This window comes from Lygodium microphyllum, chromosome 27 (assembly GCF_053477565.2).
Source record: "Lygodium microphyllum isolate KBCC chromosome 27, Lygodium_microphyllum_v1.1.10, whole genome shotgun sequence".
Classification (NCBI taxonomy): Eukaryota; Viridiplantae; Streptophyta; class Polypodiopsida; order Schizaeales; family Lygodiaceae; genus Lygodium; species Lygodium microphyllum.
In genome coordinates, this window is record NC_141161.1 from 126,306,044 (window position 1) to 126,321,701 (window position 15,658).

Consider the following 15,658-nt stretch of genomic DNA (forward strand, 5'->3'; position numbering starts at 1 on the left):
TGATGTTATTTGTATGGACCCTACAAAGGTTTAGGCAATAAAATCATGGCCACCATTGAGAAATGCGCGTGAGATTCACGGCTTTTTGTATTTATGTTCTATTGAGAATAAAGGGCTACCTTGCTTGCATCTGTATCTACTCTTCTCTCTTTTAAATCTGTATCTCCATTGAAGCACAGAGGGAGCTCCGTCACGTATCCCGCACTTCAAACTGGTATCAAAGTTGGACTAGGAGTTCCTTGGCTTTGTGGGTGATTTGTAGAGCTTCCTTGAGCTTTGTTGGTGATTTGCAGAGCTTCCTTGAGCTTGTGTTGAGCTCAAGATAGTGAGCTTTCAGCTCAGTCTACAGGTCAGTTTCACCTTGGCTTGTACATGAAGACCGGCAGCCCTTTTTCCCTTGGCTTGCAATGGAGGCTTGCTCTAGACTTGGTGTAGGCTTATCTTAGCCTTCTTGTAGCCTTGATTGAGGGTTATGAGCCATTGCTTGCTGCTGCCCAGCCCCAAGAACAATAGGTGCAAATTCACACCAGCTGCCCATATCCTTTTTTTTTTCCCGATCAGTCCTCTCGTGCTTCTACTCCAGCTCAATGGTGGCTTATCCTCCTTGGTTACACCCTTGGTTAATGGCAATGAACCCTAGCATTGACTATTGACACTTAGAATTGAGATTGACCACTATATCTTCAGTTTTGGGCTGTGAAGAACAATCTACAGGCTGTGTAAAACTGGGCAGGCCCTTGTCTTGATGCTTCATGCTCCTCGTTTATGCTCATTTGATGCCCGAATGGCTATGATTGATGTTAGATACTTTGGGTTTAAATATGAGATGTTTATGTGCTGTCACACACAGGGCTGAATGTACTTTACAAAGCTTATGCTATGCCTATTACTTTTTGGGTGCTTCCCGATTACTTGGATTGATACATTGATGCTTGTGGTTGATGTCATATGTTTTGTCATGACTCCGGAATGCATTTGAGCAGTGATTGAAGCTCATTTTTGATCGACATTGTATGTCATTTGCTACAGCAAACACTCATCTGATATTATATCTGGGAGAGCATTTAGTACAGATCCACACTTCCCATTGATGTCTTTGGGTACTGATTTGGTATTGAATCATTGGCATATGCTTGGACAATGATTGCACATGCTTTGTGCATCATTTTTTTTGGGCTGAAACAAATCAGTTTTTTGCAAACATTTTGATGCTTTACACTGTGAATAGTAGGTCTCATATGCACACAAGTTATCCTTAGAGTGGTCAAATGCTATTTGGTAATGGATTGATGTATGCAACTGAGCCCATATGCCAAGGTGCTGGAATATGGTCAGTAGTCAATACTGAATCAAAGATTTTGGAAATATCTTGCTGGTTGACACTTGTATCCTTTCTTGGTCATTTGTGTGACAGATTGGGCTTGTCTTTGTTGACCTTTGAGTCATCTTTGGTTGTAATCATGGTTGGCAGCAGTGATAGCAGCAACCTTTTGCATATCAAGAAGCTTGAGGGTACACATATGTTAGCAGATTAGTCAGCTCAGGGTGAGTTTGTGCTGTAGAGGCTGTGGCATTTTTATAGTATTTTTTTTGGCATTTTCTGGTGCCCTTTTTAGGGCTAGGGAGCATTTAATGCTGGATGACCAGCATTAAATGCTGGCAGACTGCATTTAATGCTGGTCGGCCAGCATTAAATGCTCTCCCCATTTTATGCCTATATATTGCTAGGGCTCCTCCTCCTCTTGTGTACTTCAGCCATCATTTGTGGTTTCTTCTGAGGAGAGAGGAGCCAGTGCCTGGGTGCCAACACAGCCAGTGACTCACTGTTGTATGTGGCTGTCTCGTGTTCGATATGGATTCCGTTTCCCGGGCATACATTCGAGTTGTCATTTGTATTTGTGTTTATTTTTCTTGTCTTGTGTTTCAGTAATTTATTTCAGCATGTTGTTTATGCTTCCATTGCTGCACCACTTCTGACATGGTATCAGTTTGCAGGTTTTGTGTTTCTTCTGTGTTTTATTGCTGATTTCAGGACTGTTTTCCCTCTTGCTGATCAAGCAGTTGTTGCTCCAATTAGGCGACTAGTTTTGCCTGCGTTTTTTACTGCAGTCAGCATCCGTACAGCCTGCGCCTTCATTTCAGCCTGCGTTTTGGTATTTCTGCATCTCCTCTTGGCTGGGCGCTTACATCATCAGGCCGTTTTTGCTATTTTTGACAGTTTTTTGGTCGACTTTTTGAGTTTGTGTAGCAGATTTTGGCTTATTTTGATCATATTTTGGGTTATATTGCGTGTGAGCTCTTGCTTTTTGCAGTTTGTGCTCGTGGTTTGGCTGTATTTTCTCTCCCAATCCCTTCTTTTCTCTACTTCTTTTCTGAATCCTCTCCAGATGGCTCCTCCATGCACATCCACTGATGACAAGCTCCATGGACCTGATTATTATACGTGGAGTGCGGTAATGAAGGCTTGGTTTATTCAGAAGCGGTTATGGTATGTGGTTAATGGAGCTGTGGCACGTCCTCGACAACCTTCTTCAGTTCATCTGATTTTGATGAAGACAACCATGAGGAGGCAGTGCTTACATGGGATTAGGATGATACCCGTGCTTATTCGGCGTTACTTCGGTGTATTTCCAAAGAAGTCCTACTGGTGGTCACCTCCTGTACGACAGCTTTAGATGTATGGTCGAAGTTATAGTTGATGTACGAGGCTCCTTTCACCATGTGGGCCATTACTCTCTATGGACAGCTCCAGCAACTGAAGTATGAATCCAAAGATACGATTCAATCCTTCCTACTTCGTGTTACGCAACTCCAGGACCAGCTTCGTACTATGCAGCTTGCCCTATCAGGGGCACATCTTGTTGGTACGGTACTCTATAAGCTTCCTTGGGAGTTTGATGGAGTGGTGAATGCTTTACGGGCGCAGACATCTACGACTCCTGTCAGTTTTTTTCACTTGTCCTCCATGCTACTTGAGCATGAGGCTACTTCATGGCTATAGGGGAGGCTTCCGTCACATTATGGAGATTCAGGTGAGGCTTTCGTAGCTTCAGAGAGGGGTTCAAAGATGAAGAAGTCGAAGGCCCAGTGTTACCACTGTGGCAAGAAAGGTCATTTACGAAAGGATTGCAAAGAGTTAGCGGCTTCCAGGAAGAAAAAGGAGCAGAAGACGAAGCGGGATGCAAACTCCTTTGACGAGTCATCATCTGCCTCAGATTCTGATTTCGATTCCGATTCCGATCCTCTAGCCAAGGTGTAGTCCAAGGCGCGGAAGGGATCCTCTTCCTCGGATCGCGGGAAGGGCTTAGTGGCCCCTTCCTCAGCTGCTTTCTAGTGGTGGTGATGCGGACATCCCTCACGACTCTCCAGTGCCACAGAGAGAGTGTGAGAGGGTGGTGAGATGGGGCAACCGTGCCTCATCTATATGTCTATACAGATGCATAGGATCTAGAGAGAGACTTCCCTGACGCATCGACCGAAGTCTAGAAGGTACAAATCTTGGAGCTAGGATTGCCATCCAGGTTCATGATGGGCTGGTTACTTGACAGAGAACGAGACTTTCGTCTGGAGTTCACATGAGGGGATACTTTGGCGGTATTAGCCGAAGGTTGGGATCATAGTTGCACTTGTACGTAGTACGAACTGGTTCGTACTATACGGTTCGTACCGTACCGTACGAATTCGTATAAAAAAACAAGTTTTTTTTTGTTTTTTTTTTTTGGCGTGGTTGTTGTTGGTGGTGGTTTGGGTTGTTGACTGTTGTGGTGGTGGTGATTTTGTGGCCTTGATCGATCAACCAAGAAAGGGGGTGGAAGCTTGATTAGACTCCTCATACGTGTTTTGTTATGATTTATCCTAGAGTTAAAGGCCATACATAAGGTATTCAAGTAGTTTTAAAAGTTTCTAATTGATGTCCCATCATTTTTCACAATATGTTAGTGTCATCAATAAATAAATTCAGCACCATTTGAGAATCATCAAGTAGCTTAATCCTATTGATTTTACCTTTGTTCACAGCTCATTTTGCACCACCCAACCCAAAGCATTAGTACACATTGCTAATAAAACTAGGCTAGAGGATAGCTTGGCCTAATGTACCTTTTGAGAGTACACGAATTAGTGAATGTACCATCGGTAGCTACTTTAGCCTTAGCAATGTCAAACAAAACCATAACAAAATTCATAAATATTTTATCGAAACCTTTGGTGGTTTGTTTGGTAATTGTTGGTCTCACAGGTCATTTTCGCCTCTTATAGACGTTAATAAAGCATCTCATGTCATTTCGTCTCTCTCTCTCTCTCTCTCTCAACCTTCTCTCTCTCAAGCATACATGTCTCTTATTTGTATGATCATTCATGTATGATGTATCCACTCCTATGTATGTACTTGTAAGTTGTAGCGCATGTTGCGCATGCGGCATATGCCATAGAGGTTTCGGCGTGTTACCCTCAAGTATTCATCTTATATACTCCAATAGCATTGCTATTTAGACTTTAAACATCTGTTCTATCATCTATAGTTCAAAATAATGAAGTTAATTCTTTTTTTTGTACTAATATCGTACCGTACCTTATAAAATCTTAAGGTACCATTTAGTACCGTATTTTATCGTATTGTATTGTATCGTACTTTTCGTACTTGACAACTATGACTGGGATTCCATGGTCACATGTTTAGAGATATGTTTTGCAGATTGGTCTTGTATGTCTTGAGTGACATAGGTGACATAACACAGAGAGCTGCTATGATTTTTCTCTATTTTCAGGTGGTGTTGTTATGATCGACATCGACTTCAGATACTCTTCGAGGCATCTTGGTGGTGGGCTGGCCACTCACTGCTTGGATATCCATGGTTTTTCTGGTGGTTCTATGTTGTATAGTTTATGATTCCCTATCATTGTACTATTGTATTGTATCAGCTCACCCTTGCTTTGAGAGGGTGTTAGCAGATTAGTCAGCTCAGGGTGAGTTTGTGCTGCAGAGGCTGTGGCCTTTTTATAGTATTTTTTTGGTATTTTTTGGTGCCCTTTTTAGGGCTAGGGAGCATTTAATGTTGGCCGACCAGCATTAAATGCTAGTCGATTGCATTTAATACTCCCCCCATTTTATGCCTATATATTGCTAGGGCTCCTCTTCCTCTTGTGTACTTCAGCCATCATTTGTGGTTTCTTCTGAGTAGAGAGGAGCCAGTGCCTGGGTGCCCACACAGCCAGAGACTCACTGTTGTATGCGGCTGTCTTGTGTTCGATATGGATCCGTTTCTCGGGCATACATTCGAGTTGTCATTTGTATTTGTGTTTATTTTTCTTGTCTTGTGTTTCAGCAGTTTATTTCAGTATGTTGTTTATGCTTCCATTGTTGCACCACTTCTGACAACATAGCTTTGCCATATGGCAAAAGCAGTGCTACAATGTCTTGGTGTAGAAGAAGTAGGTGAAGCCAATTAAGACAAAGGGGGTACGACCAGTAGACATTGAGGAAGAGGTTTGGGAAGCTTTGGATGGGCTTGCACACTCTACCATTGAGCTTTTAGTTTCAGACCCTTTGTTGTTTAACATAAGAAGTTGGACTCTGCCTATGCTATGTGGACTAGACTTGAGGAGTTGTATGCTCAAAAGAATATTGCTAGCTGTAGGTTTACTGGTTGAAGAAGTTGATGGACCTTCACATGAAGGAAGGTATAGCCATGTTGGTACATCTCAATGAGTTTAACTCGATTTTCAGCCAGTTGGTTGCTTTGAAGTTTAACATTGATGATGAGTTTAAGGCCACTTTCTTGCTATGCACTTTGCTTGAAAGTTGGGATACATTTAGGACAGCCGTGAGCAACTCCAATGCGATGCTGATATACTCCGATGTGGAGAGCTCTTTGCTTATGGAAGAGGTGAATAGACAAAATAACGTAGCCAACAAGTCTTCCAGTGCATTGCATACCAGAGGTAGATCCTAGTAGAAGGGAATATCTGAAAATAAAGGACGCAGCAAGTCTAGTGGGAAAGATGTAGAGTGCCATCATTGTGGCAAGAAAGGACACTTTAAGCGTGACTGCTACAAGTGGAAGAAAGAGAAGGCAAGCGTAAAAAGATTGATGATAGCAAGGACGAAAAAAAAGACAGCCAACCTACAACGAAGAGCAATGCCAAGATAGAGGAAGTTAATGTAGTTAGTCATGAGAGTGACAGTAGCAGTGATGTTCTCTTTGCTTCTTCTCTTAGTGCAAAGTCTCTAAGTGGAGATTTCGATGATGACATGTATACTTGGATCCTTGATTAAGGTGCTTCATGTCATGTAACTCCACACCGTGAGTGGTTCACTGATTATAGTGGTGGCAGACATGGCGTTGTCTACTTGGGGGACAACTATTCATGTGATATTGTAGGGATTGGTAGTGTATAGTTGGAATTTCAGCATGGTTCAGTGTTTACCTTGTATCATGTGAGACATGTACCCTAGCTCAAGAAGAGCTTGATAAGCACAAGGCAGCTAGATGATGAAGGCTATCACACCACTTTTGGGATAGCAAATGGAAGATATATAATGGATCTAGAATTATCGCTGGAGGCTTTAAGAGTGATACTCTGTATCCATTGCATGTATCTAGTGTGCGTGACCATGCTGTTGCAATTATCGAGCAGCCGAGTGTTTCTATGTGGTATAGCCGGTTGAAACACGAGTCAAATTGGAATGAAAGTGCTTTCTCGTTTGGGTTATTTACCATGTTTGAGGTATGTTGATTTTGACCATTGTGTTTATGGTAAATATACTCAAACATTACATAAAAAGTCTCTTTTGTTGAAATCTTCTCCTTTAGAGTTGGTATATTCAGATGTATGTCAAATGCCAGGGCTGTCTCTAAGGGGAAAAAAGTACTTTATCACTTTTGTTGATGATGCTACATGCAAAGTATGGATGTATCCTATTCGTTGTAAAGACAGGGCTTTGGATAAATTCAAGAAATTCTTGGCATTGGCTGAAAATATGACTAGTAAGACACTCAAGTGTTTTTGCTCTTACAATGGTGGGGAATGTGTGTCTAATACCTTTCAGGACTTTTGTGATGGTAAAGGGATAAAGAGAGAGCTCATTGCCCCTCATAATCGACCCCAAAATGGAGTTGCAGAGTGTATGAACAAGACCATTCAAGATAAGGTCCGTACTATGCTGTCTCATGCTGCATTACCTCATGTTTTTTGGGCAGAGGCTATTATGACAATTGTTCACTTGATAAATTGGTCAACACATAGGTCTTTTAGGGGGGGGGGGGGGGGAGAAAGAGTCCCTCAGGAAATGTGGTCGGGCAAGCCACCTTCATATGCTCACTTGAGAGTGTTTGGTTGCGAGGCATTTGTGCATATTCGTCACAACAAACTTGAGCCAAAGTCCTGTAAATGCATTTTCCTGGGATATGGTGACGAGGGTGAAATGGGGTATTGATTATGGGATCCCGAGAAAAGGAAAACAGTATGTAGCAATGATGTTATCTTCAGGGAAGATCACATGCATAAACAACTTGAAAAGATAGAGGAGGTCAGAAGGGTTGTATTTTGGAAAGATGTACCTATTGGACAGCAGAGAATGCCCGTTGGACAACAGTAGATACCTATTGTAATTGACCTTGAAAATGCAAGGAATGATGCTGAAAATGGTCAGCAAGGAGTTGCTCGTGATGTGCCACAGTCTTAGCAGGAAAACACGCAATTAGGACAACCAGAAATGGTGGTAGGACAGCATGCTGAATTTTTGGGACAGCAAGCTGTAAATGTAGATTTGCAAGCCCCACAACCTGCAAATGTTGAATCTTTGGTCGGTAGTCGACCCATCCTTCAAGGTCGCCGGACAGGTTTGTCCGTAGTGCTCAATATGCTGCTGATTATGTCATGTTGATTGATTGTGGTGAACCGTCATGCTTCAAGAAAGCAATCGACAGAGAGGACATCAAGAAGTAGCATATGGCTATGTTGTCAAAGATGGAATCTCTAGAAAAGAGTGGCACTTGGGATTTGGTGCATTTGCCTAAAGGGCAGAAAGTACTACCATGCAAGTGGGTTTATAAGATGAAAGTCACTTTTTGTTCCTTGCCAAAGTACAAAGCACGACTCATTGCAAACGGGTATAAGTAGGAACATGGAATTGATTTTAATGAAATCTTCTCTCTTGTAGGGGAAAAGAGAAGATGGTATGCAAACTCAATAGGAGTTTGTATGGACTTAAACAGACACCATGAGAATGGTATCATAAGTTTAATACATTCATGCAGTCTCAAGGTTTTAATAGGAGTCAAGTGGATCACAGCTTATTCACTAAGAAGGCACCAAATGGCAGCCTCATTATCTTGGTTTTATATGTGGATGACATTCTGATTGTCGGTAGGGATGTCCATACCTTGGACAACTTGAAACAAAGCTTATACAACAGTTTTGACATGAAGGATCTTGGTGAGGCAAATCATATTCTTGGGATGCGTATACTTAGGGACAGATCAAAGGGTCTTCTATATCTATCGCAACAAGAGTATGTATTCAGGATATTGCAGTGTTTCAGTATGGAGGGGGAGAAATCGATTGGTGTACCATTGCCTCCATATGTGAAACTCAGTGCAGAGGCTAGCTCTACATTTGATGATGAAAAGGTTAAAATAGCTAAGATTTCGTATGCTTCAGCTGTTGGCAGCTTGATGTATGCTATGGTTGCTACACGTCTTGACATAGCATTTGCGGTGGGAGTGGTCGCCATGTATATGGCACACCTTGGTAAAAAGCATTGGGAACCAGTTAAGGGTATCATGAGACACCTTAAAGGCACAAAGGATTTGTGCGTCTGCCTTGGAAAGTAGAAGGTATTTGCCGTTGGCTTTACAGAGGCAGACTATGTTGGCTGCAAGAAGTCTACTTCAACGTATGTATTCACCTTCACAAGGGGAGTAGTCTCTTGGATATCTAGGCTACAGAATTACGTTGCATTGTCTACTATAGAGGTAGGGTAGGTGGTTGCCATTGAGGCATGCAAGGAGGCTTTATGACTTTCACATTTGGTGGGAGAATTTGGCATTATAGAGGTTTTTGTCCTCCATTGTGATAGTCAGAGTGTTATCATGTTACCATGGAATCCTATCGTTCATGCAAAGACAAAACACATACAGGTGAAGTATCACTTTATCAGGGATGTACTTGACAGCAAGAGCATTGATCTTGTCAAGGTACATACATATGATAATCCTACAGTCCTTCTTACGAAGGGTCTTTCAGCGGAGTGGTTTGCTCATTGCCGCCAGATGATTGGAGTTGGATAGATATAGTGTTTTTTTATATTTGTACATACTTAGACTTAGCTGATTATTTTCTCTACCTTTAGATACGCTACCTTTAGGTGGGAGATTGTGGGGAATAAAGCGCCACTGCGCTTGCACCCGTTTATAGATGTGAACGTACCCTTTGGGGCCTTGTACCATGTTTGATATATCTATTTGAAAAACCTAAAGGGGAACAGTAGATTGTACCCACACATATTGTGTTTGCTCCTCTCTTTCGAATTTGTATCTCCATTGAAGCACAGAGGAAGCTTCATCATGTATCTTGCACTTCTTGTTCTTACTACAGGAAGTATGTACGTAGGTTTGTTGAAATTGCATCTCCATTGCATGCTTTGCAGAAGAAGGATGTGCAATTTAGATGGACAGCATTGAAAATTTTTACATTTGAAAAGTTAGTATGTACGTGGGTTTGTTGAAATTGCATCTCCATTTGCATGATTTGCAGAAGAAGGATGTGCCATTTAGATGGACAACAGTGAAAATTTTTGCATTTGAAAAGTTGAAGAAAAAGATGACTTACGATCTTGTGCTTGTGTTGCCCGATCTAAGGAAGTCATTCGTTATTTAGTGTGATGCATGTGGTAATAACATGGGGGCTGTTCTTAGACAGGATGATCGAGTTGCGGCTTATAAGAGCCAAATTCTCCATGGTGCAGAAAAGAATTTGTAGGTCTATGAGAAAGAGCTCTTGGCTGTATTTCATGCACTATCTACGTGGAAACACTATTTGTTGGGGGCTGATTTTACAATGTAGACAGACCGTTAGACTTTGAGGTACTTTCTAATGCAGTTAAAGTTGTCAAAGAAGGATATGAGATGGGCAAAGCTTCTCTCTGTGTTTCATTTTCAGATTGTATATATTGATGGTAAAAAGAATGTTGTGGTTGATGCACAGTCATGTAAGCCACAAATTTCAGCCATTAGCATGGATTATCACACTGAGTTGGATGCCATGAAAGAGCAATATGTTGCTGATTCGAACTTTACTGATGTTTATGATTAGCTTTGCAATGGCTTGAGGTATGAGCACTTCACGGTAAGAGATGAATTTTTGATGATGCATGGATGATTGGGTGTCTCAAAGCAATTGAGGCTCAGAGTTATCACTGAAATTCATGCTCCTTTATATGCAAGACACAAGGATATTAATGCCACGGTCAAGGCAGTTAAATATTCATTTTATTGCTTAGCTTTGAGGCATGATGTAGAATGATTTGTCATGACATATATCAAATGTTAAAAGGTAAAGCATGAAAAGATGTCGCGTTTGTTGCAGCCCTTGCTTATTCCAGATAGGCTTCAGCAGAGTATTGCAATGGATTTTATTTTTGAGCTTCTTGGGACAACTGCAAGGAATGATAGGATATGGACTATCATTTGGAGGTTTAGCAAATAAACCCATTTCATTTGGATGAGGAAGAAAATAAAGGCCATCATATGGCATGATTGTATTGTTGCATTTGAGAAGGCAAGGTTGAAAAAGATGAAAGGAAGAGAAACACTATATCCAAAGTTAAATATGAGATACTATGGGCCCTTCTAGGTATTGGAAAAGATCAACGATGTGGCATATCGGTTGAAACTATCTCCACATTGACGAATACACAATGCCTTTCCTGTCAGTTTGTTAAGGCCTTTTCATGGTGATGTGCCATAGGACACGTTCGTTGAAATTCAACCTTAAGTTGAGAAGCAAGATGAGATTTTGGTACCCGAGTAGATTTTGGCATATAAGGAAAGAAATGCCAAAGGTAAAGTTTCCAAGAGATACTTGGTGAAATTTCAGAATTATTCACCAATGGATGCCAAATGGATGGAAGAGGATGACTTGGTAGACCATTCTCAATTCTTGTAGCTTTACCTAGATGACTTTTAGTTAGAGCCGACTTTAGTTCGAGCTCCGTGAGGTTCAACAAAGCAAGGGTTCGGGGTATTGTCTGATGCTCAAGGGGGAGGTAGCACTTTCACTCATCTAGTTATGGATAACTCTCGTATGTAGTGGATCTCAGATATATTTAGCATGCATCCAAGGTACTGTGTTGACAGCATGTTTGCCATGAGGTCACTACTTAGTATACTAGTCACTGTGAGATGTATGGAGACGAGTATGAGTTTCACCCGGACACTATTACTATACTTTTGCATCAGCTTAAGATCAGTTTGGCATGAAATTTACCTTAATTTTGAGACAAAAATTTTGATAAGTTTCAGCTCGTTTTTAATTGGTTTAAGAAGCGTTTATGCTCACTTTTGAAATAAGTTTTATGTAAGTTTTTGCATTGGTTGCTGGTCAGTTTTGGCAAGGAGTTTGTGATCAGTTTGGGGTCACATTTGCAGAAGTTTGTGATCAGTTCTCAAATCAGCAAATGATTAGATTATGCTCAGTTTTCAATGGTTCACAGTTGGTTCCATAGACAACACCATGTTACTTAATGCCATCAATGGTTTCAGCCATGGTTTATGATAAAAATGTGCTTTACTGTGGTTCTGAAGTTAGAACAGTTGAGAAACATGAGTTGTGGATGTATCCAACACGTTTTTAGCAATAGTTCTCAATTATTTATGCTGGCAGGGAATTTTCTGCAAGGTTTGCGGCATATGGCATGGTTGGACAATAGTGTGCAATGTTGTGATTGTGACTCTCTATGGAAATTCGAGTGCAGTACACTTTTCTTTTGTCACAATGCAGTGCGATCGAGGATGATTGTAGGGATTTCAAGGGGGAGATGTATCACGAGGAGGTGCAATTTTGAGATGCTTTAATCTTGTTGATAACATTTGATTAAGTTGTTAATTCAATGTGCAAGGTTATTTAACACATGTGATACACATGGTAGTTATTTGACGGTAATAGAGCAACGACCCTAAGAATGTAGTGGGTGTCAAAGGCAAAAGTTTTGATAAGTTATACTGATTGGGTTTTGGTGGTCAGTTGGTATTTAGATGTGATCCTAGGACAATTGTTTGATCAATAACTATCAGCGGTGACACAAGGGCCTAGCATTAATTAATTAATTAATGCAGTATAAGGGTCAACAGAGCTTGGGAACCACTTTAGGTTACAAATGGCTTGGCCAATTAAATTATGGATGGACACATTTAATTTTGGGTAGGGGCAGAAGGGTTGAATTTAATTTTTAGAATTATTTAATTTTAAAAATTAATTAAATGGTTGGATAATGTTGGAGAATGAGTTTGGAAGGTTGCTTGCCAGTTGGCAAAAATACCCATGCTAGACTGAAAAACGTCTTTGGAGGTTGGGGAGAGGCATTCACTACATTTCAGCCTGCAAGAGAGAGGGAGGAGATGCTTTGGTTTAATCTACAGCCATTGGAGGACCTTTTGAGGCAACTAGGGGTAGGGGAAGACCAATTAGCAGTAGGCGACAATAATTTTTAGGCTTCTTGGAGCTGGCGACAGCAAATTCTGGCATTTCGGGCAGTAGGTGACAGCCCTTGGGCAGTATTTGACAAGTTGCTCTGCCAATCTGAAGGCCTTTCTTACGAAGAATTCTTGAATTTCTCTCTTTTGGCATTTTGTCACCTTCTCCAGTTTGTGCTCAGTCAATCTCAACATTTCTCAGCTGTTTGAATCAGATTTCAATCAAATTTGGTGGACAGTAGAGAGGGGTTTGACAGCGACGTTAAGACTCGTGCCAATTATATACTGAATTCACCACTTGAAATTTGTGTAATTGTCAGGGAATTCAAATGCCAGCCCATTCATTGTAATTGGGGCAGTGTTTGGCTAGTTGGAGGTTCCATTCATGCAAGTCTTGGGTGGAAAATCAAGGGGCAATTGGCCCGAATTGGTTGTTGATTGTTGCTATGGCAAAGAGGCTTTTGGAATAGGAAAGGAGATTGTAAATCTCATGTTCTACTCATTCCATTAGTAATGAAGTTAAAGAAATACCGAAAGGGGTGTTACTTTTGGGGCCAATAGGGTGTCCAATGTCCAAGATTATTAAGGTAATCTGCGCATTTTAAGTTATGTTCATTTTTTGATTGTTGTTATTAAGTGCTTAATTAGGGAATTACCACCCTTTCTAAGAAGGAAGACTGGTTTTGCTAACAATGTCCAGCCTTCTAATAATGTTGGCAATACCGGTTTTTATTTGATACATTTTGCCACGTGGATTTTAAGGTTATTGGGAGTTTCCTTGGGTCTCCTTAGCTTGGTTTAGGTTTCACGTGATTTTGATTTTGAGTTTTTGTGCATTGTCCTTCTTGCCCCTTTTGAGAAGAGACAATAAGAGCCCTCTTTGTGAAGAAGAAGTATGAAATTAATTAAATAGTTGGGCGTAACACAACAAATGACATTTAAATTCATAGAATGAAGGTATGGTGGACTATTAGATCACTAGTGCAAAAAATGGAAGTATTTTCTAGGTAGCCTATTTAGAGATAATGTAATTTGGTCATCAAGGGACTTAGGTGTCCTTGTAGTGGAGAATTAGTCGAGAAGTCACTGATGCTCAGCCAACTTGATCTTAAGGTCCTCCAAGTCAATGTTTTTGAAGTTTTGATTCTCACGATCGAGATTTACATGACGTTGAGCTGCATAGCGGTTAGTCAAGTGTTCCCACCATTTTGATACTATGTCAAAATGTTGGAGCTGTGAATGGAATTTAGGGAAGAGACCTTGCATCAACTCGATGATAGTAGAGGCTTTCATGTAAGAGACCTTGCATCAACTCGATGATAGTGGATGCATTTTCGGCCTTCCATGAGTGGACAACTTGTGGTGGAATGAGGCGTGGGTCCGGTTGGGGTTCTAGCCCTTGGACAAGATCCACAAGTTTTATGAGGCAAGAACGTGTCTCATCAAAATTGACCAAGTAGTGTAGTTAGACATGTTAAAACAAGTCTTGTTAGTGAATGCATTCTTGGTTGATGAGGATGAAGAACTATGAGGTGCCCAAGTGTATGGAGGATAGTAAGGATAGGGAGGGGAATATAGTGGATAGATAGAAAAATTTTGAGAGGGACCCACAAGTGGCTATGGAGCAGGCATGGAGACTCTCAAACTTTGCTCAATTTCTGGTTGATATACAATAGCATAACCAAATGGCCCACTAGAAATTGTGATGGAAGGAAATTGTGGTATCAACTGGTTGACACTTGGGCAAGCAGGAACAGGGACCCCATGCTGTGAATAGTCCAAAGATATGTGAGGTGGAGGTTGAGCCTCCCCCAAAGGTGCATGAGCACCACTCGGAATTGAAGGTGCTTAGGTCCTAAAGGTTGTGCCTATGTTTGAAGATCCTGCCAGTGTGGTGTGTGCAATGACAGGTGATATCCCAAATGGAAAGGTAAATGGTGTGAATGGTAAAGGGGATGCAATAGAAGAAGTTGTGGGATGGTTGGATTGATGATGCAGAATGCATAGAAGAAGAAACACTATATTCATTTTGACTTTGAGAAGCAAAATTCAAAGGAAGGAGAAGACTAACCAACTTTTTTATTATAGTTGCCCCTTCAAGTATCAACATAAAAAATGGATCTTCAATGGGACTTCTGATACTCTAGCTTCATCTTAATCTTTACCATAATGTTGCAAAGGTGATTAAGTAACTGAAGAAGGAACAAAAATAGACATATTGTGGATCCCTTTCTTTGAGAAGGAGGCCCATCCTTGATGGAGGTCTAGACAGCCTTGCAATATCATCAGATTTATCTACAACATTTGATAAGAAAGAGTCAACTATACCTTCTTCATGTAGCATTTGTCAAAAGGCTATTCTTTTCAGCTCTACACTCTTCTTAGCTCTGTTAGCCATGATCAGCTGCAACTCCTCATCTATGATAGGATAATGACGTGTGTCTCCAACGTAGTCAAAAGGATCTCTGGCCATGTTGGAACCTTGCGGTATTAGCAATGGATGCCACTCTTGCTTAGTTCTTGGCATAGGCTCCCTTGGGGACTGAGTAGGTGCGAAAGTGTTCGATGTCATCTTCCCTCTGTAGTTCTTATTTTTGAAGGTGGAGCTTTTCAATCAAGGGGCAGGTTTCTTTAGTGAGTACCTCACTCTAATACCATGCAAAGAAATGCTAAACCACAAAAAACATGACACAATCATATGGCAATCACATAGACTGATAAAGAAACATAGTTAGGGTTAGGGTAACTCAAAGACAATGGACACAATTAATGATAATGAATGAATACTGAATATAATACAATGCCCAATGCAGCAAACACACTATGCGGTTTGCTGTTGATTGACTGGCTGTTTTCTATCTGTCATTGAGCGGTAGCTTCCTGTGTTGCATTTAGGATTTGTTAGAGTACAAGACATTCCTCTAGCATCCCTCACTTGCTTCTTGACAAACAAAAGCATGAATAGA

At 41.0% G+C, this 15,658-nt stretch overlaps 1 protein-coding gene and 1 long non-coding RNA gene across 2 annotated transcripts in view; one reads left to right on the plus strand and one right to left on the minus strand.

Annotated features, from left to right (window-relative positions):
• Positions 1 to 15,658, plus strand: part of LOC148012801 (protein argonaute 4A-like) — a 54,012-nt gene that overhangs the window by 22,182 nt on the left and 16,172 nt on the right. The window lies entirely within an intron of this gene.
• LOC148012802 (uncharacterized) overlaps positions 1 to 15,658 on the minus strand; it is a 50,337-nt gene that overhangs the window by 18,304 nt on the left and 16,375 nt on the right. Inside the window, exon 2 of the long non-coding RNA XR_015689059.1 lies at positions 15,021 to 15,298. This is a non-coding gene — a long non-coding RNA (uncharacterized LOC148012802). The remainder of the gene's footprint in view (positions 1 to 15,020; positions 15,299 to 15,658) is intronic.